This window comes from Miscanthus floridulus, chromosome 3 (genome assembly GCF_019320115.1).
Source record: "Miscanthus floridulus cultivar M001 chromosome 3, ASM1932011v1, whole genome shotgun sequence".
NCBI lineage: Eukaryota > Viridiplantae > Streptophyta > Magnoliopsida > Poales > Poaceae > Miscanthus > Miscanthus floridulus.
The window spans coordinates 101,351,849-101,377,840 of record NC_089582.1 but is presented as its reverse complement, the minus strand read 5'-3'; positions in this window follow the sequence as shown (position 1 = coordinate 101,377,840).

Here is a 25,992-nt window from a genome sequence, read left to right as displayed (position 1 = left end):
TCAGAAGGAAGTGGTAGACGCCCAGAAGAAGAAAAGAACTGAGGAGGTTCGGCGGAAGGAAGAGAAGAAGGAGGTCGCCCGGCGCATGAGGGCCGAGGAACGTAGGAGCGACGTCGAGTTGGAACTCGCATCGGATGACCCTCATACAGATGTGGATGACATGGTCTTCTCCGATGAGGAGGAGAGTCGGGAGGTGTCGACGAAAAATGGTTGGCGGTCTACCTAGGTGTATGCCCAAGGTAGTAGATTGTCGGCAGACAGATGCGCAAGCCACAAACAAGACGGTGACACAAGACAGACACGAGATTTTATCCAGGTTCGGCCACCAAGAAGGCATAATACCTACATCCTATGTCTGATTGTATTGCTGTATGTCATTGAGAGATGTTTTTTAAAGGGGTCCCCTACCCGCCTTATATAGTCCGGGGGGTAGGGTTACAGATCTGGAAACTAATCCTAGTCAGTTACAATTGCCATAGGTGACCGGATAAGGATTCCTATTCTAACCGACCAAGATCTTGCTTGATCACCAAATCTATCTTGACTCCTTGCGCGGGACTCTGAACAGGTTGGCCGGGCCATGTGTCATCTTTTGGTGGACCAGACCCACTGATCCGAGCTGGCCCAAGCTTAGCCATAAGGGTATAGGGGTTAATACCCCCACAGGAGGTCATTGTGACCTTGGTGGAGCGTCGCGGCCCTATGGCGATGTCCACGCGGCGCGCGGTGGTTCCTGCATCGAGGAAGCATGCAGCGAGTGCGAACATCGTTGCTGAGCGGGCGGTGAAGCGGCCACAGTCATCGCGCCCCTTGGCGGCGTCGTCAGCCCCGTCATTGTCTGTGGTGGGCGCGGTCGAGCGAGCTGGGCGGTCCGAGGAGTGGACAGGCGCTTATGCGGTGACGGAACCGATGCCAATGATGGAATTGCAGCCGAAGGAGGCCTTGCCTGTCATGGCTGTAGTCGAGCAGTCCTGGCTATTTGAGGGGCAGACTGGCACCTAGTCGATACATGACTTATAGTTAGAGGACGCCTTGCTCGCTACTCTGGTCGGGGAGTCCTAAGTCCAGGGTCGCAGTGACCCATAGACCGAGTAGGAGCCGATCGGGATGACTCTGACCTCATTCGAAGCGAGGAGGCGTGGGTCACAGCCTAGGAGCGGTCCTTAGCCCGTAGGTCCATGGTCGTTGGAGCCTGCCTTCTAGGTCATGCCGCTCACCACCCGGTATGTTTCCTTGCTGCTTCGATTCTTGCTGGTCGAGTCTTTGTGGAGTGTGGCTGACCCACGATTTTTGTTAGCGGCCGGGGGATGTCAGGGTTGAGCATCGCCCCGACCCCCATGCAGGAGGTTTGGAGGCCCACACTGTAGCGTGTGGTGGCGAGCGAAGGTGGCAGCGGGGTGGCGGTAGCAAGGCCTTCCCTCCTAGGGGTGTTGCCCCTCGGAGGGGGGGAGGCTACTGATAAGGCAGCGGCAGTGGCGTCGGTGTTGGCGGCGATCCCGGTGCCAACGGTGGAGGTGACGCTCGTGGCCCCTTCTTCGGCGGTCGCGGTGGAGGAGACAAGGGAGAGTGAACTCCCTATCTCATTGGGTGGAGGGCTGCATGACCTATACTTGCCATCGGAGCCGAAGGTGCCAGAGGGAAGCGTGGCCGGGATGGAGCTAGGATGCCCGACGTCGTCCCATGCGAACATGGCGGTGGAAATCCCATCTGATGACGAGGTGGATACCATGGCGGAACCAGTGGTGTTGCCACGGGAGTTGGTGGTGGTCTGATCGGAGGCTAGGCCCTCCGATGGTTCATCGGAGGGAGACCTAGAGTGGCCCTTCCCCGAGGAGCCATCGAAGGCGAGGTTCGTCCTCTAGGATTCTCGGGAGCACTAGCTCTGGGAAATTTTTGGCGGACAAGGGCATGCCATGGTGTCCGAGTTCACTGAGCTGTCCGTGAAGCTGGAGAGCGCCCGAAAGCAGGCTCAGTTTGCCTGGCAGCTGGTTGAGGTTGACCTGTAGCTTGCCGTGGAGGTGAGTTTTTGGTACTTCTCCTTGCCCTTTGAATCTTTCGACGGTTGTTTTTATAACGCCTATTTTTCACAGGAAATCAGGAAGGTGTCATCCCATAAGTCGCACTTCCTCTAGGTGGAACACGCTCGGATGGCCGAGCTAGAGCACTAGGCGGAGTCTGTTTGTAGCGAGACCCAAATCCATACGGCCGAGGCAGCCGCGGCGTGGGTGGAGGGGTAGCGTGCGGTGGAGCGGGTGACTGCTGCCGAGCAAGGGCTCGAGGCAGCGAAGGCCCGCCATGAGGAGATCGAGGTGGGGCTATGGATGTCCCTAGCCAATACTGAGGCAGCACTTCAAGAGGCCCTAGCAGCCCTTGAGACAGAGCGGGCCGCCCTAGAGAGGGCATAGAAGGCCCTAGAGGCAGAGCAGAGGGCCCAGTCGGAGGCGGATCAGGAAGTGCTCGCGCTCCGAAGCCAGGTGATGGGGATGGAAGACGCGAGTACCCAGCTGTGCAAGTAGGTGGCCTGACAGGCATAGGATTTCTCCACCCTTGAGGCCTCTCACACCGGTGCGTACCCTTTTGTTTTCTAGTGGTGCTGATTTTTCCCTTAGCTTGTTTCTGAGTTTGTTGCCCTTCCTCCAGAGCTGGGTGAAAAGGTGAAGGCACTAGAGCGAGACCTGGAGACGTCCAAGGCGAGCTTCAGCCAAAACACCGAGGAGCTGGCCAAGTCTCATGAAGAGCGATGTGCTCTCAAAGGGGATCTTGACCAGATCCGCAACGTTGCCTGACTTGTCATCTTGAAAATCTTTGGGTCGGTGCCAAGTACCAGCGCGCCCGTGGTCTAGCTGGTGGAGGTCCTGGATGTGGTCACGGACCTCATCAGGAGCAGGCTGTTTTATGGAGCATCGAGGGTGCTGACCTCGGTCGCGACGCACCACCTGAACCTAGAATTCGACGCTACCTGCAGTGGGTATGCTGAAGGTCTGAGCATGGAGGACATCCAATCCATCGGGGTGAGCATGCTGCCGCACGCGTGGTCGGTGTCAGAGCAAGTCTCCATTGAGTGGGTGATGGATGTTCACCGTCAAGACATGGCCCAAAGCATGCGTGGAGAGAATGTTTCTGAGCCTGCGGATAGCCCGGAGCCTAGTTTAGGGGGAAATGTCGCCTCGGCCTCGGTCGAGCCGAACATCATGCCGCCAAGGGGTGAGCAGCCTATGCCTTCGTCGGTCGCGCCGCCAGCAGATGCCACAGGGTCGGTTTAATACCTTTTTTAAATACGAGTAGTTAGTAACTGTAAGAAGTTTAAGTTCGTGGGGGGGGAACCCCTGTGTAAAATGTTCATGTGTGTTTTAATGACTGCAATCTGTTTTTGTTTTTGTGATGGAGTTGCTCTGTTTGGGGAAGCTTGTTCCCTTTCGTTCCTTAGTTCTCCCTTAGCATAATTTTGTTTTAAATTTCTTCCTATCTCGTACCAGCCCGTTTGTTCCGTAGGTCACGACTTTGCAAGCTCAAAGCGTGGCCCATGAGGCTCGGCTGGTTGTAATCGTAGGAAAAGGCGGGGTGCGATCAGTCAGAATATTATAAAGCAAAGTTACATAAGGTAAAATAAAGGAACAAACTACCCTTTGGTTCAGGTAGGAAGGAGTTTCTTCATACAAAACCAAAAGAGTACTTAAGGTAAAAATAAAAACAAAGGGGTAGTAGAGCCCCCTAGTGGAGCCCCCGAGCGCCTTGGGCCAAAAAGTGTTCGGGTCAGGGTGCTCTTATAGCGTTCGCTAAGTAAAGGTAAGATTGAAACTTAGGAAAAGAAGAAAAGACATAGTTGTTCCAAGGTCGTCGGAGAGAGCATCATCATCATTGTCCTTCAGTCGGTGGGCTTCCGGTTGGATCCCTTCATGCTCCAGTCGTCTGGATACTTGTCTGCTGCGCCCCCTTCTTCGGTCGCTGCCTCCTCGCCTTTTTCTTCCTTTGGCCTACCGGCCTACCTCAGCAGGCGCCTAAGGAGCTGGCAGTCCTTGTAGAGATGGTTGACGGGATAGTTGTGGTTGGTGCATGGGCTCTCCATGAGCTCATGAAAGTGGCCTAGAGGGTCTTGTTGGGGCTACGTGCCCGCATGATTGGCCACGGCGACTGACGTGAAGTTAGCCGGCTAGCGGTGGTCCTTTCTATTCTTTTTTCCCCTCTACGTGGAGGGACCCTCGTTAGGATCCTGGCACTTGGCCTTACCTTTGTCATGGCCCCCATTGAAGTGCGTCAGAAAAGGTGCTTGCTGGGGGTGTTGGACAAAGGTCCGTGGTTCTAGACTGTCAGGGCTGGGACTCTGATCGACGCTGCACGCATCTTGGTTCGGCCCGAGCCACACGTAGATAGGTGGTTGGCATGGGGCGATCATCAAGTCAAGACAAGGAGCGGTTGTGGCTTCCTGTGCCGCAATTGATGGTTGAGGCGATGATAGGGTGTAGTGCCCTATTTGCTGCGTCCCTATTCCCCGGATGGGGTGCGAGGTCACGAGTCGCGATATGGAGCACTCCGCCTATTGAACGGTGGCGGTCTCTAATAGTGCCTAGAGGTTCTGATGGATTGCCCATCCGCAAGGGTCGTTTGGCTTGGGCAGGTCACGTCGGAGCATTGCCGCGGCGGCAACATTCTGACTAGCCTGAGTGAACTGTGGGGGATTGGTCCCCCAAACCGAGGCGTTGCACTGGGGCTGACAGGCATGACCCCAAGCGTCGCTCGTCAGTCTATGCGCATGGGGTGTAGTGTGGTGCGCCGAGCACATTGGTGCAGTTGGTGGCTGATGCGGCCACTATCATCGTAGATCCTCCCCGTGCTCATGTGTGAGCTCGGGGGTTCCCACGTGGGGGCCCGGTGGGGCATGGGTCTAGAAGGACTCCATTACCCCTAGCGGCCGTTCCGAGGTGTCCACCGTAGCGTACTCCCGGGACCGACAGTGGCTAGGCACACGTCGCCGATGCTGGAGCCGTCACTCCCAACGTCGTCATCCATGATGTCGAGGAAATAGGTGGGAGTGTTGCTCGCTATCCCCACGAACTCAGATGTGAGAGGGTGCGACGCCAACACCTTTTGGAGTCCTCGGGCATATGCGTCCGCAGAAGACATGAGGCCATAGGGGAACCGGCCATATGGCGGCTGCGATGGGGACAACAGTAACCCATTGGGTATTTGGCGGAAGATAGAGCGCAGTAAGTAAATAACAGCATGTATATTACTCACAACGGGGTTTGAGCAGAGAGTTTGCTCGGAATGAAGCGCAAATGCCGCGCCGTCAAAGTCATGCGTCCTGGAGTCGATGGAGGACGTCCCTTCGATGGGTGTCGGGTCACGAGCCTCCTCATGGAGGTGGAGTGATCCAATCATGACTACCCCATCAAACACCTCTACAAGGACTGCTAGCTCCTCATGCACCTTCTGTGGCAAGCCGGCAGGCCAAAGGAAGAAAAAGGCAAAGAAGCAGCGACCGAGAAAGGGGGCGTAGCGGGCAAGGATCCAGACAACTGAAGGTTGAAGTGATCCAACTGGATGCCTACCGACTGAAGGACAACAATAACGACATTCTCTTCGAACACTTGGAATAGCTATGTCATTTTTCTTCCCCTAAGTTTCAGTCTTACCATTGTATACTTAGCGTATGCTCCTATAAAAGCACCCCAACTCGAACACTTTTTGGCTCGGGGCACTTAGGGGCTCCACTAGGGACACTACTACCTCTCTGTTTTGTTTACTATCATATGGTGAAATGCCTTCCTACCTGATCAAAAGGGGAGTTCATTCCTTTAATTTGCCTTACATAGCTTTGCTTTAAAACATTCCGATCGATCGTACCCTGCCTTTTCCTACGGTTACAAGCAACTGAGCCTCACGGGCCATGCCCTAGGCTCCCAAGGTTGCAGCCTATGGGACAAATGGGCAGGTACGAGAAAGAAAGAATAAAAGACAAAATTATGCTAAGGGAAAACTAAGGAACAAAAGGGAACAAGCTTTCCCAAACGGAGTGACTCCATCATAGAAAACGAAACCAACTATAGTCATTAAGCACACATGAACGTTTACATGGGGGCTCCCCCATGAACTTAAACTTTTTACGTTCACTAAACTACTTATATTTTACAAGCTATTAGGCTGGCCCGGCGGCATGATGTTCGGCTTGGTCGAAGCTGGGGCGATGTCCACCTCTGACCTAGGCTCTGTGCCATTTGTAGGCTTGGCAACATCCTCCCCATGCATGCTTCTGGCCATGTCTTCATGGCGGACATCCATCACCCACTGAGCAGAGACTTGCTCTACCACCGACCTTGCGTGTGGCAGCAACCTCTCTCTGATTGATTGGATGTCCTCCGTGCTCAAGCCATCAACATACCCACTATAGATAGTAGCGAAGTCTAGGTTCAGATGATGCGTCGCCACCGAAGTCAACACCCCATCACTCCGTAGAACAGCCCGCTCATGATAAGGTTCCAGACCGTATCTAGGACCTCCGCTAGCTAGATGGTGGGCGCGCTAGTACTTGGCACTGACCCGAAAACCTCCAAGACGATGAGCTGGGCAATGTTGTGGATCTAGTTAAGTTCCCCCTCAAGAGCACGTCGCTCTTCACAGGACTTGGCCAGCTCCTCTGCATTCTGGTTGAAAGTTGCCTTGATCTTCTCTAGGTCCCACTCTAGCATCTTCACCCTTCCGCCCAGCTCTGAAAGAAGGGCGACAAGCTCAGAAACAGGCTGAAGGAAAAAACCAACACGATGAAAAACTAAAAAGGTACGTACTGACATGGAAGTTCTCAAGGGTGGAGAATTCCTCTACCTATCGGGCCACCTGCTCATGAAGCCGGGCGCTCGCCTCCTCTGTCCCCATCACTCGGCCCTGAAGCGTGAGCACTTCCTAGTCTGCCTCCGACCAGGCCTTCTGCTCTGACTCCAGGGCTTTCTGCTCCAACTCCAAGGCCTTCCGCGCCAACTCCAGGGCATTCCGCTCTAATGCCAAGGTGCTCTGCTCCAACTCAAGGGTCTCTAGGGATTTCTAGAGCACCACCTTGGTGTCCGCTAGGGATGTCCACAACTCTGCTTTGGTCTCTACCTGGCGGGCCATCACTGCCTCAAGGCCCCGCTCGATAGTAGTGGCCCACTCTGCTGTAGACTGCCCCTCTGCCCATGCCATGGTCGCCTTGGCTGCCTAGTCCTAGGACTCACGGCGAGTGGACTCTAGTTGACGCTCAAGCTCAGCCATCCGGGCATGCTCCATTCGAAGGAAGCGGAACTTATGGGATGACATCCCCTTTAGACTCTACGAAAAACAAGCATGCTAAGGCAACCAACAAAAGATTCAGACGTCAAGGACAAGTATGGGAAACTCACCTCCGTGGCAAGCTATAGGACAACCTCAACTAACTACTGAGTGGACTTCACCCACTCCTGGATGTCTCCGAGGTTCTCAGATAGGTTGGCAAGTTCAAACACTATGGCAAGTCCTTGCTCCCTAAGGATGTCCTAGAGCTAACCCTCCTACAAATCCTAAAGGATGAACCACACCTTTGTTGGGTCCTCAGGGTAGGGCCACTCTAGGTCACCCTCTGGCAGCCCACCAGAGGGCCCTACCTCCGACCAAACCACCGCTAGCTCCCATGACAACGCTGGTGGCTCCGCCACAACTTCTGCCTTGTTGTTAGATGGGATATCCACCACCTCGGGTGTGCAGGCCACCGTCGGGCATTTTGACTCTATCCCGGCCACGTCTCCCTCCGGCGCTTTTGGCTCCAACCACAAGGGTGAGCAGTGTAACTCCCCGACCAGCAAGGCAGGAAGCTCGGTCTCCCTCTCCTCTTCCACCATGGCTGGTGAAGGAGGGGCCACGAGAGTTACCTCTAACATGACCTCCACCGTTAGCACTGGGATCACCACCAACACCACCGCCGCCGCTGCCACCGTACTAGCAACTGACCTAGGGGGCACCACCCTAGAAAGGAAGGACTCACCGCCGTTGCTTGGTTCCCCCCACCGCTCACCGCGACATGCTGTAGGGTGGGCCTCCAAGCCTCCTACATGGGAGTTGGGGCGAAGCCCAATCCCATCATCGCTCGGCCACTGACAAAAGGGCAGGTAAGTCAAACTCCAAAAGACTCAACAGCAAAAGATTGAAAAGAAACAAAGGAAAACATATCGGGAGGTGAGTGGTACGACTCTGAAGGCAAGACCCGACGTTGATGGGCCTATAGGACAAGGACTGCTCCTAGGCTGTGACTCGTGCCCCTCACTTTAGCTGAGGGCAGAGTTGCCCCAACCGGCTCCTACCCAGCCTACGGGTCACCGTGACCCTCGCCTCAGGAGTTCTTGATCAGAGCAGTGGGTGGGGCTTCCTCTAGCTGTGAGTCACATGATGCATGGGTGCTAGTCTGCTCCTTGGACCACCTGGCATGCTCGACCGCTTCTACAGCAGGTGGGGCTTCCTTTGGCTACGAGTCATGCGTTGGCACTAGTCCCAGCGATGCACAAGTGCCAGTTCGCTCCTTGGACCGCCCGGCTTGCTCGGCCGCGTCCACGGTAGGCGGCGATGGGACCGGCGACGCCACCAAGGGGCATGGTCACTGCATTCGCTTTGCCTCCCGTTCGCCGATGGTGTCTGTGCTCGCCGCACACTTCCTCAGTGTGGGAACCACCGCATGCTGCTCCGCCTCCTGCTCATCACCAGCGGACGTCGCTGTAGGGTCACGACGCTTCGCCGAGGTCACAATGACCTCCCGACTTTCCTCCTCCTTAGAGAAAACCATGTCATCTACATCCGTGGGATCCTCTGATGCGAGCTCTGACTTGACGTCGCTCCTACATTCCCCAGCCTTCACGCGTCGGGCGATCTCCTACTCCTTCTCTTGCTTTCGTCGAACCTCCCTGGTTCTCTTCTACCTCCTGGCATCCGTCGCCTCCTTCTAGGTGACCTACCGGGCCACACCCTCTGGTCCCTTGGGAAGGTGCGGCTGAGACTTGTAAACTCCAAGCCCCTATGGAATAGGTGGCCCAAAATCAAAAATAGGAAATGTAGAGGAAGAAGCATGGACAAAATAAAAGGGAGCATACCAGTCTAGACACGATCATGGAGTTGAAAGGTGCGGGCTTCCCTTCAACCCTCTCTTTGGGCTTCAGCTACAGCACCTGGCTAAGGTGACTCCAGACCTCATCGTCCGGTAGCTCCTCCTACGATGCACGGTCTGGGTCCGATGGGCCGCTGTACATCCACATCGGTCGTGTCCTCTCTGCCAACGGTGCAACCCGGTGGTGATACAGGGTGTGGAACACCTGCACCCCATCAAGACTGTGCCATACAATCTTCTAGAGCTCCTCCTCAATGACCTCCACCTTCTTCTTCTCTTTACGGGTACAACCCCATGACCAACTGTCCTGCTTCTCTAGCCTCCCGCCGGTGAACGTCGAGAATGGTGCCTCCACCGGATTTCTGATGTAAAACCACTCCGCATGCCACCCTCGGTTAGAGTCATAGGGGATGTACGCGAGATATGAACCTCCCGCGCTTGGTTTCCTCTGCAGGGCGAAACCTCCCACCAACGCAATCTCAGCCGGATTCCCCGCCGTCAAAGCTCTCCTAGAGAACAGCCGCCAAAAGAAGTCCATGTGTGGCTCCATCCCAAGGAAAGCCTCATAGACGGTGATGAAGCCAGCAATGTGCAGCACCCCCATCGGATTATGGTGCTGCAACTCTAGGAACTAGTGCACGAGGTATCCTAACCCACGCTCATGGAAGGTGAGAAAGGACACCACCTCATTAGGACGAGGTTGTGGGAACTCCTCCCTCCCGGGAGCCCTCTAGTGCGCCACCTCCTTCGGTGGCAGGAACCCCTTCGCGACAAAGGCCTTCAACACTGACTCCCTCATGGTGGATGAACTCTAGTCCAACATTTTTCTCTGAGATCACAAAAGGATTTGTGAGTTTCTTTTTCTCTTCTCCCTCGCTCTCTCCCCTTTCTTTCCTAGAAACCACCGCGGCTCTCAAGAACAGTCTCAGCAAAAAGGAAGAGAAAAGGAGGTGGCAGATGAGGAATAGGCAAAAGAATAGAGCGAAAACCTTCTCCCTCCTCCTACTTAAGGAAAAGGGTACAACAGTTAGGGGAGGGCACGGTGATCAGGAAAGGCAAAATGGTGGAGCGAAAAACCCTCTCTCTTTCCCATTTAATGCAGATGAGACGAGCCCTGACCGATAAGACGTGCCCTGCCCGACAGAACAGCTCCTAATCAGATGGGATGAGTCCTTGGTATGGCCCACCACTACTGCACGCCAGCCACTACCACACACCGGGCATGAGAACCAAAGCACCACCACACATAGGCGGCCCTCCGCTTTCCCAGGCGGGACTTGGAAAAACCCAAAACGAGATCTTCGCCAGGAGAGACCATCGGGTTTTCTAAAAGTCAATCAAACAGCTCAGGAAAACATGCCGAGAGACATGTAGGGAGCAAAGGGATGCCTCATGTAGGCCATGCTGACTCCATCACGAACGATGAGCACGGGTCTCGGTCGGACATTTCTGACTGCAGCTCTTCAAATCCCGTCACTCGAGTCATCAAGGTAACACTACCAACCCCCGCTATTTTCTTTATTTAAATCATTTTCATACATCCATATGCGCATTCATTCCATACGCCCATGCCTCCTAGATGATTTGGGCCCTAAACCACCTGGGGGCTCGAGAACTAAGCATCACACATATAGCGAAATGCATCACGATGCTCTGTCTTGCGTCACGAAGTGGTAGTTGCCTCATTCGACATGAGCAACAACAGAGCTAGGGGAGAAATGTTGGGAGTATGCCCTAGAGATAATCATAGAGATGATTATATTGCCTTGTATCCATGATATATTATGAGTTCATTGAATTTCCATTAAAGACAACCTGTATCGATTAGCAATTATGTGAATTGTTTGTGAAACTCTTTTACTTGAATGGTTATTCTAATGTTGTCCCTGGTCAGAGTTCATGTGAGGACACACATGAATAATGGATCAGCACATTATTAGTTGATGACTATGTTTCATAAGTCATAGACATGGAGATGTCAAACTAATAATGTGGGCACATGTATGACATGGGGCTAGACTGACCCAACGTGAGATGTCATTATTATCTCTATTCACATCATGTACGTTATGTCCTTAGACCTGAGATTGTTGTATGTATTCAAGATGTGAAACAACCTACTCAAGGACTATCAAACGCTACTCCGTAACAGGGTAGTTATAAAGGTGGTTTTCGGGTTTGTCGGGAAACATGCTATGAGACATAGACAATTAAGATGGAATTTGTCCCTCTCTATATGAGAGAGATATCATTGGATCACTCTAATGATTAGATCAAGAAATGCATGGCCGTGCTTGGGTTAAGTGTTAACCTATGAGTTGGACCAAATATCATGAGGCAAGGGAATAACAAGTATGTTGTTTTGTGGTGGTTCGTCTAATATGATCTTTGCATACACATAGGAGTTGACATGCCTTGCTAGAGGCCGCTATCAACTAATGGCTGAGTAGGAGTACTCGGGCCATGTCTATGTGTGTGTGAACCCATAGAGTCGCACGCTTAAGGGGCTAGAAGCCTAATTTAGATTGGATCCGAGTTAGACAAGGCTTAGGGTTACTAATAGGCCTCCAACTCAGGAGCTCATTAATGACACCTATAAATATGTGGGGTGGGCAATGGGGCTAAGCAATCCATGCCTTTTGGCAGCTGTTGCCGCCCATCCTATGCCCATGCCTGCTGCTCCTCATGGATGTAGCAGTCTGGAGGCGCAATGCTTCCTCCCTGTATGTGTGGATACCTCGGAGGTGCTGCATCTAGAGCACAAGGATGAACCGCACGAAGGGGACGGATGGATGGATGACCTCGCAATTGCACGGCACTGCTACGATGCGTTCGACTACATCGAGTCGCTTCCGCTGCACCTGCGCGTCTAGTGGTAATCCCGTGATCTATAACTAGCAGTAGATCCTGGTTTATGAGGTTGAAACTTTTGTTTTCCGGCTAGCGTAGCATCCTCATAACCCTACAAGAAAAACATAGATGAGCCCTGTGTGGTCCTCACCTAGTCTGGCAGACAGGGTCATCTCAACCTTCTTATTTGATCCTGAACCTCTTGCCAAGCCCACAGAATCTCCATCGAGGGGAGGCCGTTAGGCCACCCGGGTTAGTCTCTGGAATGACCCAGGCATCTGTTGGGTTGCAGGTAAAGGAGTAGTGGAATGTCACAAGAGGGCTATGTCGACCCCATCATGAATAATGGACCCAGATTCTACTCGATCATACCCATTAGCGAACTCACCAAGCGTGTCACTCGAGCCCGAGCGATCGGGACAAGCGACAAAACTCAGCCCCTCCAGTTGTGAGGAACCTAGGATAGGGTAACGCACACAACTCACACTGACCCCTACTAAGGCCTAATAGGGCTCAGTGGCTCAAGACACAAAATGCCTGGGTCTATGACCCCAAACTCGCCCCATCCAGCTACGCTCCGACTACGCTCCAAAACTACCTAGGTCTACGACACCAAACTTGCCCCATCTGGCTACGCACCGACTGTGCTCCAAAACTACCTAGGTCTACAACCCTAAACTCGCCCTATCTAGCTACGCTCCAACTGTGCTCCAAACACCTAGGTCTATGACCCTAAACTCGCCCCATCGGGATCTAAGAGCTCTGGCTCGCCCGATCCCAAACTAACTAAACTAACTGCCTCGGTTGCATGGGCCGCACCGAGGCCAAGATCCATGACTTCGACTCGCCTAATCCAATAGCACACACCGATGCTAGGATCCATAAGCTCTATCTCATCTAATCCCTAAAAAACTAACTGCCTCGCCCGATCCCATGGCGCGCATCGATGCCAAGATCCACGAGCTCCGTCTCACCCAATCCCTAAAAACAACAAACCACCTCGGCTGCACAATGATGCCTTGGTTAAACAACTCCATCTCAACTAAAAACACGCACACACACCTACTAAACAAACACCCCCTAGACGATTCTACCCAAACCACCTAAGGGGCTCGGGGGCTACACCCATGGGTGCGCTCGCGCGCACCCACCGACAAAACAAAAACCTCCCCCGCTGACAAACATAGAAAACCCCTAGATGGTTCTGCCCGAACCACCTGGGGGCTCAGGGGCTACACCTGTGGGTGCACTCATGTGCACCCACCGTCAAGGCAAAAATCCCCTAGATGATTCTGCCTGAATCGCCTAGGGGCTCGGGGGCTCCTGTCGGGTTCATAAACCTAGGGTCCCTCACAGACTGGCTTTCTGACAAAAGGCTTGGCCCAAGCAGACAGTGAGCAACTCATAGGACGACCCAAGTAACTGAACAAACATGCCAGGAGGGTGATATAATCACCAACCAAAAGGTCTGGCCAAGGAGGAACAGCACCCGCTTGTTGACTCCGGCCCACCTCTCCGACCCGAGCACTGACTTCGGTCTCCAGCCGCCTTCGGACGATCTCTCCAACCGGAAGGCCTGGCAAAGCACTACCTCTGACTCTGACCCCATGCCTCTGACTGGGCTATGCAAAGACCCTACTCACTGCTCTTCTTTGACTGGGGCAACTAGAGCCGACTGGGACCAACCGACCGAGGACGCCCACCTAGAAAGGACTAGGGAATGAACAGAGAAAGCAAGGCAAGGCGCTCCAGTCAAACCATGATACCAGGGACCGTACCCTGTACACCTATAGGAATAGTACTCTGCAACCGCTCTGACATAAACAGTGTTGTAGGCGCTGACATTTCCCTCTACAGTATTGTGGGTGCCGTTAATTCCCATATGATAAGGCCCCCCACATGCCTCTAGGCATTGATAGTGTTGTGGGCGCCAGGATTTACTGTACCGAGTGAACATGGTGAAACTCCTCACATGCCTCTGCACATCAATAGTATATGCAGGTGCCGACATCTGCCATACCCGAAACAAGACGATGTAACCTCCCACATACAACCAACATCCAACAGTATTATGGGCACCTGCCATCCTCCTATCCCTACCGATGTGGGCAACAAGACTTAGAAGCATTCGTACTCTCTCCCTCGCATTTGTAAGGCCATCCCTTCATCTATAAAAGGGGATGCGCTCTCTCCCAAGAGACTCAGTTGATTCAAGTTCATACAAGTTAATCCAGATCGATCAAGTTCACTAGCTCACAACCATAGAACCGCCAGGTTTGGACCTCAAGCACACGCTTGAACACTTAGCCCATAGAGGAGCTCATGTCGCTCTCAGCCCTTCTGACCGGACCTCTCATGCACCCCATCTTTCTCCTTCTCATTTGTAACCCCACAGCAAACTTCGAGCACCTAGGCTCAGGAATAAAGTCATCGACTGACTCAAACTGGACATAGGGCATGTTGCCTAAACCAGTATAAACCCTATGTCATTGAGTGCTAGGCCACATCCAATCACAATGTATGGCAAAACTATAAATATTTACTTGTTGGTCACTTTCTGCACCGACAGGTAGTTTTTTGAAATGGTTCAGATTGCCCTCCATGGGCTTCCGACCACCCCTCCGGTCAGCGACGACCATGAGTGAGCCCTCGCGCCATTGCTTCTTGTTTTTCTTTTTGGTGGGATGATTGGAGGTGCCTTCACCGGTGTCCTCGCCTCACCTCACCTTGCCATTGAAGCAATCGAAGATGGCTCTGACCGCTTCTTCACCTGAGGCTGGTGGCGATGTCTAGGAGTTCCTTGGTGGTTTGTGGGCCCTTACATCCCAGCTTGTGGACCAAAGACTCACAGGTGGTCCTAGATAGGAAAGCTCCTATAACATCGGCCTTAGCGACGTTAGGGAGCTCATTGCATTGCCAGTAGAAGTGCTGGATGTACCCATAGAGGGTTTCTCTGGCCTTCTACCAACAATTTTTGAGGTCCCATGGGTTTCTAGGGCACTTGTATGTGCCCTAGAAGTTTCCCACAAAGATCTCCTTCAGGTCTGCCCAACTTTGGATTCTATTGGACGGAAGGTGTTCCAACCAAGTTCTTGCCGAATCGGCCAAGAACAATGGAAGGTTGCAGATAATAAAGTCATCATTATCCGCACCACCAGCTTGGTAGGCAAGCTGATAGTCTTTGAGCCATAGTCTGAGGTTTTTTCCCTAGAGTAGTTTGGGATATTGGTTGGTGGTCCATAACTTAGCGGGAAGGCAGCGTTGAGGATGTGTCGGCCAAAGGCCTGAGGCCCTGGCAGGCCGATGCTCGGGCTTCGGTCTTTGCCACCATCGTAGTGTCCACCATGATGACGGTGATAGCCACGTCTAGCTCCCTCTCTCGAGTCATTGTAGGTGCATCTGTAGGAGTCAAGGGTGTTGCACACGTCATGGTTGTGGCTGAGATGCTGATGCACCAGGACCATGGTGTGCTGCCTACTTTCTTATGGTTCCTAGTGGACCAACGCGTCCCTATCGGGATGCTCTGAGGGCGCGCGCTAGCTAGCGTTGAGCTCACGTCGCCGAGACAATGAGCTTTCGGCCTACTACGCCGCCACATGCTCGAGCAGCTTGCGAATCTCATTGTGGGCCTGATGATCCTTGGGCGTCATGGCCTCTAGATGGCCATGGAGCAAGGCCACCGTGGCGGCGATGTTCTGACTCACTCAGGCGAAGTGAGGGAGGGCTTTATCGTCGGCGATGATCCTCTGGTTCATGTCATAGGCCTTGGCATGGGCGCACCCACCATCTCTGCAGTGCTTGATCTCCTGATCAAGCTCCACGCATTCCAGCTCGAGCTGGAGTTGTGCTTCCTCGATCTCTTGGTGTTGGGCTTTTAGCTGCTCCACCGGCATGCATGGCGGGGTTGCTGTCTCCCTCTTAGCCTCGTCGTCAAGGTCGTTTGTTGGGGTAGCCTCCCCCTCATGGATGCTTTCAACATGCCCCTTAGGGGTACCCATCATGAAGCATTCACGAGAGGAGTGATGGCTCCCCCTACTAGAGTTAGAGCTAGAGGGCGACTCTAGCTCCTCTGCTAGGAGGTCATGGAAAGATTCCACAACATGTTCGATCACCCCCACAAATTCATTGTTCATGGGAGGTGGGACCATGCATTGTGCCACAAGGTGGCTAATGGTCGCTACGGTGTTGCGGAGACCAAACAAAAGCACTATCGGGGTGCTCCGAAGAGAGGGGTTCCCCTCCGCCGCGCCACGCCATGATGTTGGCATCAGAGAAGGTGAGGTAGCTTGGGTCCTCCCTGGATGGCTGGGGTCCTAGGGAGACACCGAGATGGCACTCAAGCCCCCCGTAGTCGAGGTCAATGGAGGGGAGAGGTTGGATGGTGGCTTGAGCTAATGCCAACTCTCCTCCCACCATGATGATGAAGTCTAGGCCCCTTGAAAGGTCCTTGTGTGGTTTTGGTAATTGAGTGACAACCTAGGTGGACTAATTGTGTTTATGTGAGATACATAGGTGATTAGTCCACAGGTACATATGCGTGAGAAACATATGCCATGAAGGTGAAAATGGCTTGGAGATGTTGCGAAGCTCACACATGTGATGATGAAGGAGCTCATTGCACATGAGACATGACATTGAGTCATGTGATCAAGGTGGAGAAGATCAAGACAAGACTTGGCTTGATGGACCAGTTGCAAGCGTGAAGGGCAAGTCAGAGGCTTTGGAGCAATGGACCGCGTGGCGGTGAAGCTTAAGCAAGACTTGGCGGTGATGGATGAAGGCAATGGTGAAAAGCAAGTGAAGTCAAGATCGATGAACCAATATGATCATGTGACGATATGAAGTGGATCATATCATTGCTGATCATGTTGGTGCATGTGTTGCATCAACATTGGAGGAGATGGAATGGAATGCGCAAGGCAAAGGTATAACCTAGGGCATTTCATTTCACCGGTCATAGGTGTGTAGAGAAGTTTGTGACCGGGTTAGGATAGATGGCCGTACTATCAAGAGGGGCAAACTTGTTTGCATATCGGTCATCTAGTGCCACTCGAGTGATCTAACTTTGCATCGTCACTAGGATTGAGTGGCATGGCAAGTTGAGTGGCTAATCCTTTGAAAAATGATTGTGAAAATGCTAACACACATACACATAGTGGTGTACACTTGGTGGTGTTGGCACATTTCCAAAGGAGATGAAGTTAGAGTTGATGTGGATCAACTCGGCGATGGAACGGAGGTGAGAAGGGTTCGTAACTCCACCGGCGAAGTGTCCGCCCGTAGAGTGCGGGCAGTCCGACGGTGCCACCAATGCCCTATTCCAAAAAGATAGGGTCTCACAGAGTGGACTGGACACTGGTCACATAGTGACCGGACGCTGGGTTCCAGCGTCCGGTCAGTAGTGGCAGTCAGCGGGCAGGCGTCGGTCATCGACCGGACGTTGGTGCTGGAAGTGACCGGACGCTGACAGGGTGCGTCCGGTTAGGGTGATGTGTGATGACACGGGCATAGCAGAGAAGCTAGAAGTGACCGGACGCTGGTACTGCATCCAATCGCGACCAACCGAACACATCCGGTCATGTCTGGTACCTTACTAGAAACGACCGGACACTGGGGTTGCTGAGTCCGATCAGTTCAAGCTGCTGCGTCCGGTCAACATATGACCGTTGAGATCGGGTGAACTATATTTGAAGCAGGGGACACGTGGCGTGCATTGCATGATCAGACACTGAGGTCTAGCGTCCGGTCGATCGGACCGAAGCGTCCGGTCATCCCGACTTCTGCCCAGTGAAGGGGTAATGGCTCTATTTGTTCATGGGGTTATAAATAGAAGCCATGGTCAGCCTTGGGCTGGTAGCTGAGCACACTAGAGCCTTGGTGGCTTGTGTAGTAGTGCTTGGGAGCCCTCCATCTCACATAAACTTGATAGTGATCATTCGATTGTGTGAGAGAGCGATTCTAGTGTGATTGCATCATGAGGTTGCATCAAGTGGCACTAGGTGATCGAGTTGCAAGCTGGTGGTGCTTGTTACTCTTGGAGGTTGCCACCTCCTAGATGGCTTGGTGGTGGTCTCCATTAAAGCCCGCAAGAAGCTTGTGCGGTGCTCCAGAGAAGAGCTTTGTGAGGGTCATTGTGCTCGCCCCGCGGGAGCCGCGAAGAGCAACTCTAGTTGAGCATGTCATTGAGCTACCCTTACTTTTGGGGTAGGTTCTTGCGGTGCTCGACGTGCGGGCTTGGAGAGTGATGCCAATTAGCCGCTGAACCACCAAGTGAGCGGTCGACACAACAGGGACGTAGTGTGTTGGCAAGCACATGAACTTTGGGAAAAAAATCATCATGTCAACCTTGTTCTTCTTGTTGGTTTGCATCCTCGTTACACAAGCTTGTAATTATTTTCATATACATTGTGCTTGTGTAGTTGCTCTTGTAACTAGTTAGCTTGTGTAGCTTACTAGTTAACTTCTTGCTTGTGTAGCATAGAAGTAGCTCCCTTGCGTGGCTAATTAGGTTTGTGTAACCTTGTTAGTCACTTTGCTTAGTTTGTGTAGCTAAGTATTTGCGCTTTCTAATTTGGCATTGGTTGCCTTGTTATTGAGCATTGCTAGTGAGCTTAATTGGCTTTGTGCTTTTGCTTACTAGCATGTGTAGGAGCTCCCTTGTTACTCAAAGTACTAGTGGCATAGGTTTGTGTGACCTTGCTCCTAGAATTAGTTAGGTGAGCTCTAGCTAGCCCGGTACCTTTGTTGCCTAATTAGTATCTTTGGAAGGTGCTAGAGAACATAGATAGAGGGGTGTAGTCTTGGCTAGACCGATAGTTCTAATTCCGCACTTGTTTCGATTAGCCGATGCGATTAATTTTAGAAAGGACTATTCACCCCCCCTCTAGTCCGCCATCTCGACCCCATAAGTGGTATCAAAGTGAGGTCTCTCATTTATGGTCTTCATCGACCCAAGAGGATGGCGTCTAATGGGCTAGATGTTTGTGAGGCACACATTTTTTATGGCACAAACTTTGCGCTTTGGAAAAATCACATGCTTGATCATTTTTGTGCAAAGGGACCTAAATTTTTTTAGGTTGTCACAAGTGGTCTCACCCATGTCTTGGACCATAGAAATCTCACCAAAGCTCAAAGAGTTCTCTATGAATTTGATACACATGCTTGTTGATTTCTAATGGATGCTTTAAGCTTTGATTTGATGAAACAAGTAAACATCAAGGGAACCACTCGTGAGATATGGGAGTCCATCAAGGAAACCTTCGGTGATTCCTCCACATGGGATGATGGCAAATTCAAGAAGGAGAATGAGCCCAAGAAGGAGGTGCATGAGTGTGTTGAGCATGACCACAACTTGGTTATATTGGAAGATTGCTCCACCTCATGGTCAAGTGATGATGATGATCGATCCACTACAAGTTCACTTGACAAGGTTGATGATGATGCTACTACAAGCTCTCCAACTACACCACATTGTCTCATGTCACAAGGTGACACCAAGGTATCAAATGATAATGTGGTTGATTATGTTGATTCATATGATGAGCTTGTTAGTAGACTTGCTAGCATGACCATGTCTTTAGAAAATGAGAAAGCTAAAACATTGAAATTAGAAAATGAAAACTCATTTCTAAAGAACTCGTGTGAAGAACATAAGAAATTACTTGATGCTTATAAATCTTCACATGATGAGCTAAAATTGAATCATGAGACACTACTTGCATCTCATGATGAATTATTAGAACAACATGCTTCTCTAATTAAATTATTTACAAAGAAACTTAAAAATAATGAGAGCTCATCATGTGGATCAATTGATCAATCACATATTGTTGCTAACCCTTGTGATGTAGGCAAGAAGCATGTATCCACCTCTTGTGATGACTTAGTAGATATGCCATGCTCTTCATAATTAGATGCTTGTTCTACTTCTATGTCTTGTGAGACTAACCTTTTGAAGGAGAACAATGAGCTCAAAAATGAAGTGAAAAAATTGAGCAACAAGCTAGAGAGGTGCTACAACTCAAAAGTCACCTTTGAGCACATGTTGAAGACTCAAAGAAACTATGGTGACAAGTGTGGCCTTGGCTTCAAGAAGAAGATGACAAAGGGTAAAAGAAAGAGAGAAAGAAAGATGAAGAAGCAACAACAAAGAAAGCTTTCTCATACCATGTGCTACCGGTGTCATGAAGCGGGACACCTTGCAAATGGTTGCCCTAATATTGAGAAGCTCAAGAAGATAAAAGAAGATGAGAGGCTCAAGCATGTCAAGTGCTTCAAGTGCCGCACTTGGGGTCACCTTACCTCAATGTGCCCAACCAAGCAATTGGTGAAGCAACTAAAAGAGCCTCAACCAAAGCCACAAATTGAGCAAGAGAAGACACCCCAAGAGAAAATCAAGATCAATCATGAAGATGGTGGTGACTTGATGATGAAGAAGAAGAAAACAAGAAGGGGTGGAAAGGCAAGGCATCCAATGCAAACTCAAGATGCCAAGATGATGAGCAAGAATGAAGATGATAAGAAAGATTATGCTCACATCAAGTGCTTCAAGTGTGGAAATACGGGACACTTTGCCTCTAAGTGTCCTACCAAGCTTGAGAAGAAGGCTCAAGCAATCCATGAGAGGCAAGGCAATGAGAAGCACCACATGAGCAAAGAAGAGAAGGCTCAAGCAAAGAGAAAGTGCTACTCATGCCGGGAAAGGGGACACATAGCACATTCATGTCCCCTAGGTAATATTTCTAAGCCAATTTCAATTGTTGATGATAATTTGCTTAGAAAGGATGGTAATGGTACCTCTATGGTTGCTATTGCAAAATATCCCACTATTCATACTAAGGTTATGCCTAAGTATGTTGCTCCTAACTTGAGAGGACCCAAACTAGTTTGGGTACCATCAAAGAGTGGATGATTATTTATAGGCACCATCGGTATTGGAGGCTTGGTTCAAAAGATATTCATCTTGTTGATCATGTAGTTGAGCCAAGTATTGCTAAGTGATGATCATTATCCCAAAGGCATGACAAATTGAGTGAAGTCCAAGTGCTATCAACATACAAGTGTCATTTCAAGTTGGGGTGATTTATTGGAATATTTGATGGCTTGAGAAAATATTTGAGTTGAAACTTGCGAGTTGGATGATCATGAGCTAACCAAGGTATATCTCTTGTTGATCATTTCATTTGGGTGCATATGAGTTGATTGAATTGGATAAATATGCAATATTGCTTGCTATGAGATGATTGAATGGATAATTGATTAGTAGTCAAGTTTGGATTGATTTGTGTTGGGTAAATTCATGAGATGACTTTTATTAAGTGGTTCATGAGATGATTTGTGTTCAAACAAGTTAGTTTCAAGTTTGATTCATATTTGATGAAGTATAGCTCAAGTGATTGAAATCTGTCCTATATTGAAAATCTGAGTGAGCTGTGATCTTAGCCATATTTGAGTAATTAAAACTTACTGGATTGGCATAAAAATTGGTGTACATGCTCTAGACTTATGGTATAAGATGCTGTACAATTTTCATGAGAACTGGATAAGAAATGCTTCGGTTTTGGAGTGGATCTTGTCAGCTATAGTGCAGTTGTTTTCAGCATGCAACAGTGGTGGAAGAATTGAAATCTGGTAGCAATCTAGAAATCAAATGAAGCTAAAATTTTTACAGCTACTAGGTAACTTAGTATTGCACACCTCCACCAAATTTAGTGGTATTTGGATTTGTACTTTGGGAGATATGCTTATTTCTTTGAAGGGTACAAAATCTGTCAGAAAAGTGACAAATGTTGGATTGATCTAGAGTCACTCTGATTGAAAGGTCCTCAAGTTGGAAATATATTTACAAGTGATTGAGGTACCTAAGTTTGATTTTGAGATGATCTAGAAGCATGACAAGCAAAGAGTACAAGGCTATTTGATTGTGGAGTGTACTTTGCACACATTCGGTACTCAAATTGAAAGATCAAGATCAAACTCAAGATGAAGTTGAAGTTTAAGTTCTAGTGACTATTGAAAATCATTTGGTAGAAAGAAAAGGACTTAAACAAGAAGAAAGAAAAGGACTTAAAGAAGTAATCAAGGTTACTCACCAAGTTAAGTCCATCACTTGGATCAATCAATCAAGTCAATTCAAGTAAGTATCAAGAATGATTCTTGGAGAGAGGTCACTTCTCCCTAGTGTAGGGGCTTGCCGCCTACGTGTAGGTGAACCAAGTGTGGTACTTGGAAGGCTAACATGGAAGTGGTGATCCGAGGAACATTTGAGATGCTTAGTTGAAGCAATCAAAAGGGTTGATCAAGAAAAGCAAGCAACACCCAAAAGAGAGCTAGTCATGATATTTCAAATGGTATTGTCAAATTGATGCTCTCATGCAAGCAAAGATCAAAAGATGAAGCAAGCCAACCACAATAAGAAAGTGCACTTGATCATAAGTGGTATTCATTTCATATGGGTGAAGAATGGAATTCAACATGGTATCTATTGGTCTTCACCAAGTTTATAATTGGATTTCACATTGCTATTGGAGTAATGAATTGGAATTTATGTGACTATCCTCTACTCCAACATAGCAAAGGTATCATTGTAATGTGCATGATCATTTCATCCCTTACTAGTATGCGGTTAGTGCATATAGTACATACTTCATAGGATCATGCATAACAAATGAAATGCTTAAATTTATAGCCTACCACTATTGTTTGAATGATTACTTGATCTAGTGGTTAGTACATGAATTTGTTCATGAGCTAGTGAACCCAAGTACTTGACTCAATTTGGATTGCTAACAAGTGATAAGTACAACATTGGCAAGATAACCCTTGCAAGAGGTGTGAAGAAGCTTGTCATTGGTTCAAACCGGACTTGGAAGCTTAGACAAATCAATTTAGTTCAAGTCAATCATAGAAGGTCATGATAGTGATAAGAGTATAAGCACAAGACAACAATGCAAATGGATATCTAGTTTGTTTATTTCAAATGGTATCTAGACTTAAGTATTTCATCAAGAATCTACAAGTAATGCCTAAATCAACTCACAAGTGATATCCTACAAGTGGTACTCATGAAGATAGCAAATGTTCAAGAAATGGTTCTTATTGATAAATCCAACAAGTGGTTCTATACTAAAAGATTCTTTCACGTGATATCACATCTACACATAATATCAATCATGAAAGATAGATGGTTCCACAAGTGATCCTCAACTTTAAGTGATTATCAAATGAAGAATGCATCCCTCACCTACAAGAGCTCAAGTGTATCAAATGGATGACCCATGCTATCACATAGGGGGAGGTGTCACACAAATTGGTATCAAGATCAAAGATCCTATGTGTGGTATCTCAAGAAGCCTTACATAAGATACAAGTGGTATGAGTTACAAGTGGAATCTATAAGTGGTGTCATTCCAACAATCAAGTGATGTCCATCAAAAATACAAGATTCAAGTCTCAATCATCTACCCCAAAATGCATACCTTTGCATCAATGAGAAGCACACCTTTTATGGAAATTGATGACAAAGGGGGGGAGATTGTACAAAGATATGAAAGCTTTGAGATTGAGATTATACAAGGAGGAGAGATAAGATATAAAAGCTCAAAGAAGTAGAGGTTGGACATGGATATGGACAAAGAGGGAGCAACATTGAAGAAAAGAGATAGATCAAAATTTCTTGGATAAGAGAAGCACACAAGTAGGGGGAGCAAGCTCATGAACTTTGATTGATTGCATTTGATATGTGCATATTCATGTGCTTGCTTGCATTGCATAAGCTTTCAAATTCAATATGCATGCTTGTGTGGTGTATGCTAGTTGTAGAACTTGAATAATGATTTGATAACTAGCATGCATAGGATGATAGCTAGACACTTGGTATGCTTTTCAAGTAATGCTAGTACCTTGCCTTTAATATTGATCTCACAAGGTATCTAGTGTTTTTATTTCCAAGTGATATCTAGCTAACCATGGTGCTAAGGATGAACTTAAAGGTGCAACTCTGATTGGTACACGTTTCAAAGGTTTATTCTATACACCTTAGCATCATTTAGTAGTAATTACTCTCCCACAATTTTAATCTATGCATATGTGTGAACTTCAAATCAAACACTCTAGCACATATGTAGGGGGAGCTAATACTACCATCTCAGGTTTGTGGTACTTGTCCAAAATAATTTTCACATTGTAAAATTGCTTGGGCAAACAACATGAATCCAAAAGAGCTTAATTTCCATATCTTTGTAGAGTTGTCATCAATTACCAAAAAGGGAGAGATTGAAAGGTCCTTGTGTGGTTTTGGTAATTGAGTGACAACCTAGGTGGACTAATTGTGTTTATGTGAGATACATAGGTGATTAGTCCATAGGTACATATGTGTGAGCAACATATGCCATGAAGGTGAAAATGGCTTGGAGATGTTGCAAAGCTCACACATGTGATGATGAAGGAGCTCATTGCACATGAGACATGAAATTGAGTCATGTGATCAAGGTGGAGAAGATCAAGACAAGACTTGGCTTAATGGACCGGTTGCAAGCGTGAAGGGCAAATTGGAGGCTTTGGAGCGATGGACCGTGTGGCGGTGAAGCTTAAGCAAGACTTGGCGGCGATGGATGAAGGCAACGGTGAAAAGCAAGTAAAGTCAAGATCGATGAACCAATATGATCACATGACGATATGAAGTGGATCATATCATTGTTGATCATGTTGGTGCATGTGTTGCATCAACATTGGAGGAGATGGAATGGAATGCGCAAGGCAAAGGTATAACCTAGGGCATTTCATTTCACCGGTCATAGGTGTGTAGAGAAGTTTGTGACCGGGTTTAGGATAGATGGCCGTACTATCAAGAGGGGCAAACTTGTTTGCATATCGGTCATCTAGTGCCACTCGAGTGATCTAACTTTGCATCATCGCTAGGATTGAGTGGCGTGGCAAGTTGAGTGGCTAATCCTTTGAAAAATGATTGTGAAAATGCTAACACACATACACATAGTGGTGTACACTTGGTGGTGTTGGCACATTTTCCAAAGGACATAAAGTTGGAGTTGATGTGGATCAACTCGGCGATGGAAAGGAGGTGAGAAGGGTTCGTAACTCCACCAGCGGAGTATCCACTCGTAGAGTGCGAACAGTTCGACGGTGCCACCGGCGCCCTGTTTCAAAAAGATAGGGTCTCATAGAGTGGACCGGACACTGGTCACGTAGTGACCGGACACTGGGTTCCAGCGTCTGGTCAGTAGTGGTAGTCAGCGGGCAGGCGTCGGTCATCGACTGAATGCTGGCGCTAGAAGTGACTAGACGCTGACAGGGTGCGTTCGGTCAGGGTGACGTGTGATGACGTAGGCAGAGCAGAGAAGCTAGAAGTGACCAGACGCCGGTACTACATCCGATCGTGACCGACCGAACACGTCCGGTCATGTCTGGTACCTTACTAGAAATGATCGGACGCTGGGGTTGCTGAGTCCGGTCAGTTCAAGCTGTTGCGTCTGGTCAACATATGACCGTTGAGATCAGGCGAACTGTATTTGAAGCAGGGGACACGTGGCGTGCATCGCATGATCGGACGCTGAGGTCCAGCATCCGGTCGATCGGACCAGAGCGTCCGGTCGTCCTGACTTCTGCCCAGTGAAGGGGTAACGGATCTATTTGTTCATGGGGTTATAAATAGAAGCCATGGTCAGCCTTGGGCCAGTAGCTGAGCATGCTAGAGCCTTGGTGGCTTGTGTAGTAGTGCTTGGGAGCCCTCCATCTCACATATACTTGATAGTGATCATTCGATTGTGTGAGAGAGCGATTCTAGTGCGATTGCATCATAAGGTTGCATCAAGTGGCACTAGGTGATCGAGTTGCAAGCCAGTGGTGCTTGTTACTCTTGGAGGTTACCACCTCCTAGATGGCTTGGTGGTGGTCTCCGTTGAAGCTCGCAAAAAGCTTGTGCGGTGCTCTGGAGAAGAGCTTTGTGAGGGTCATTGTGCTTGCCCCGCGGGAGCCACGAAGAGCAACTCTAGTTGAGCGTGTCATTGAGCTACCCTCACTTTTGGGGT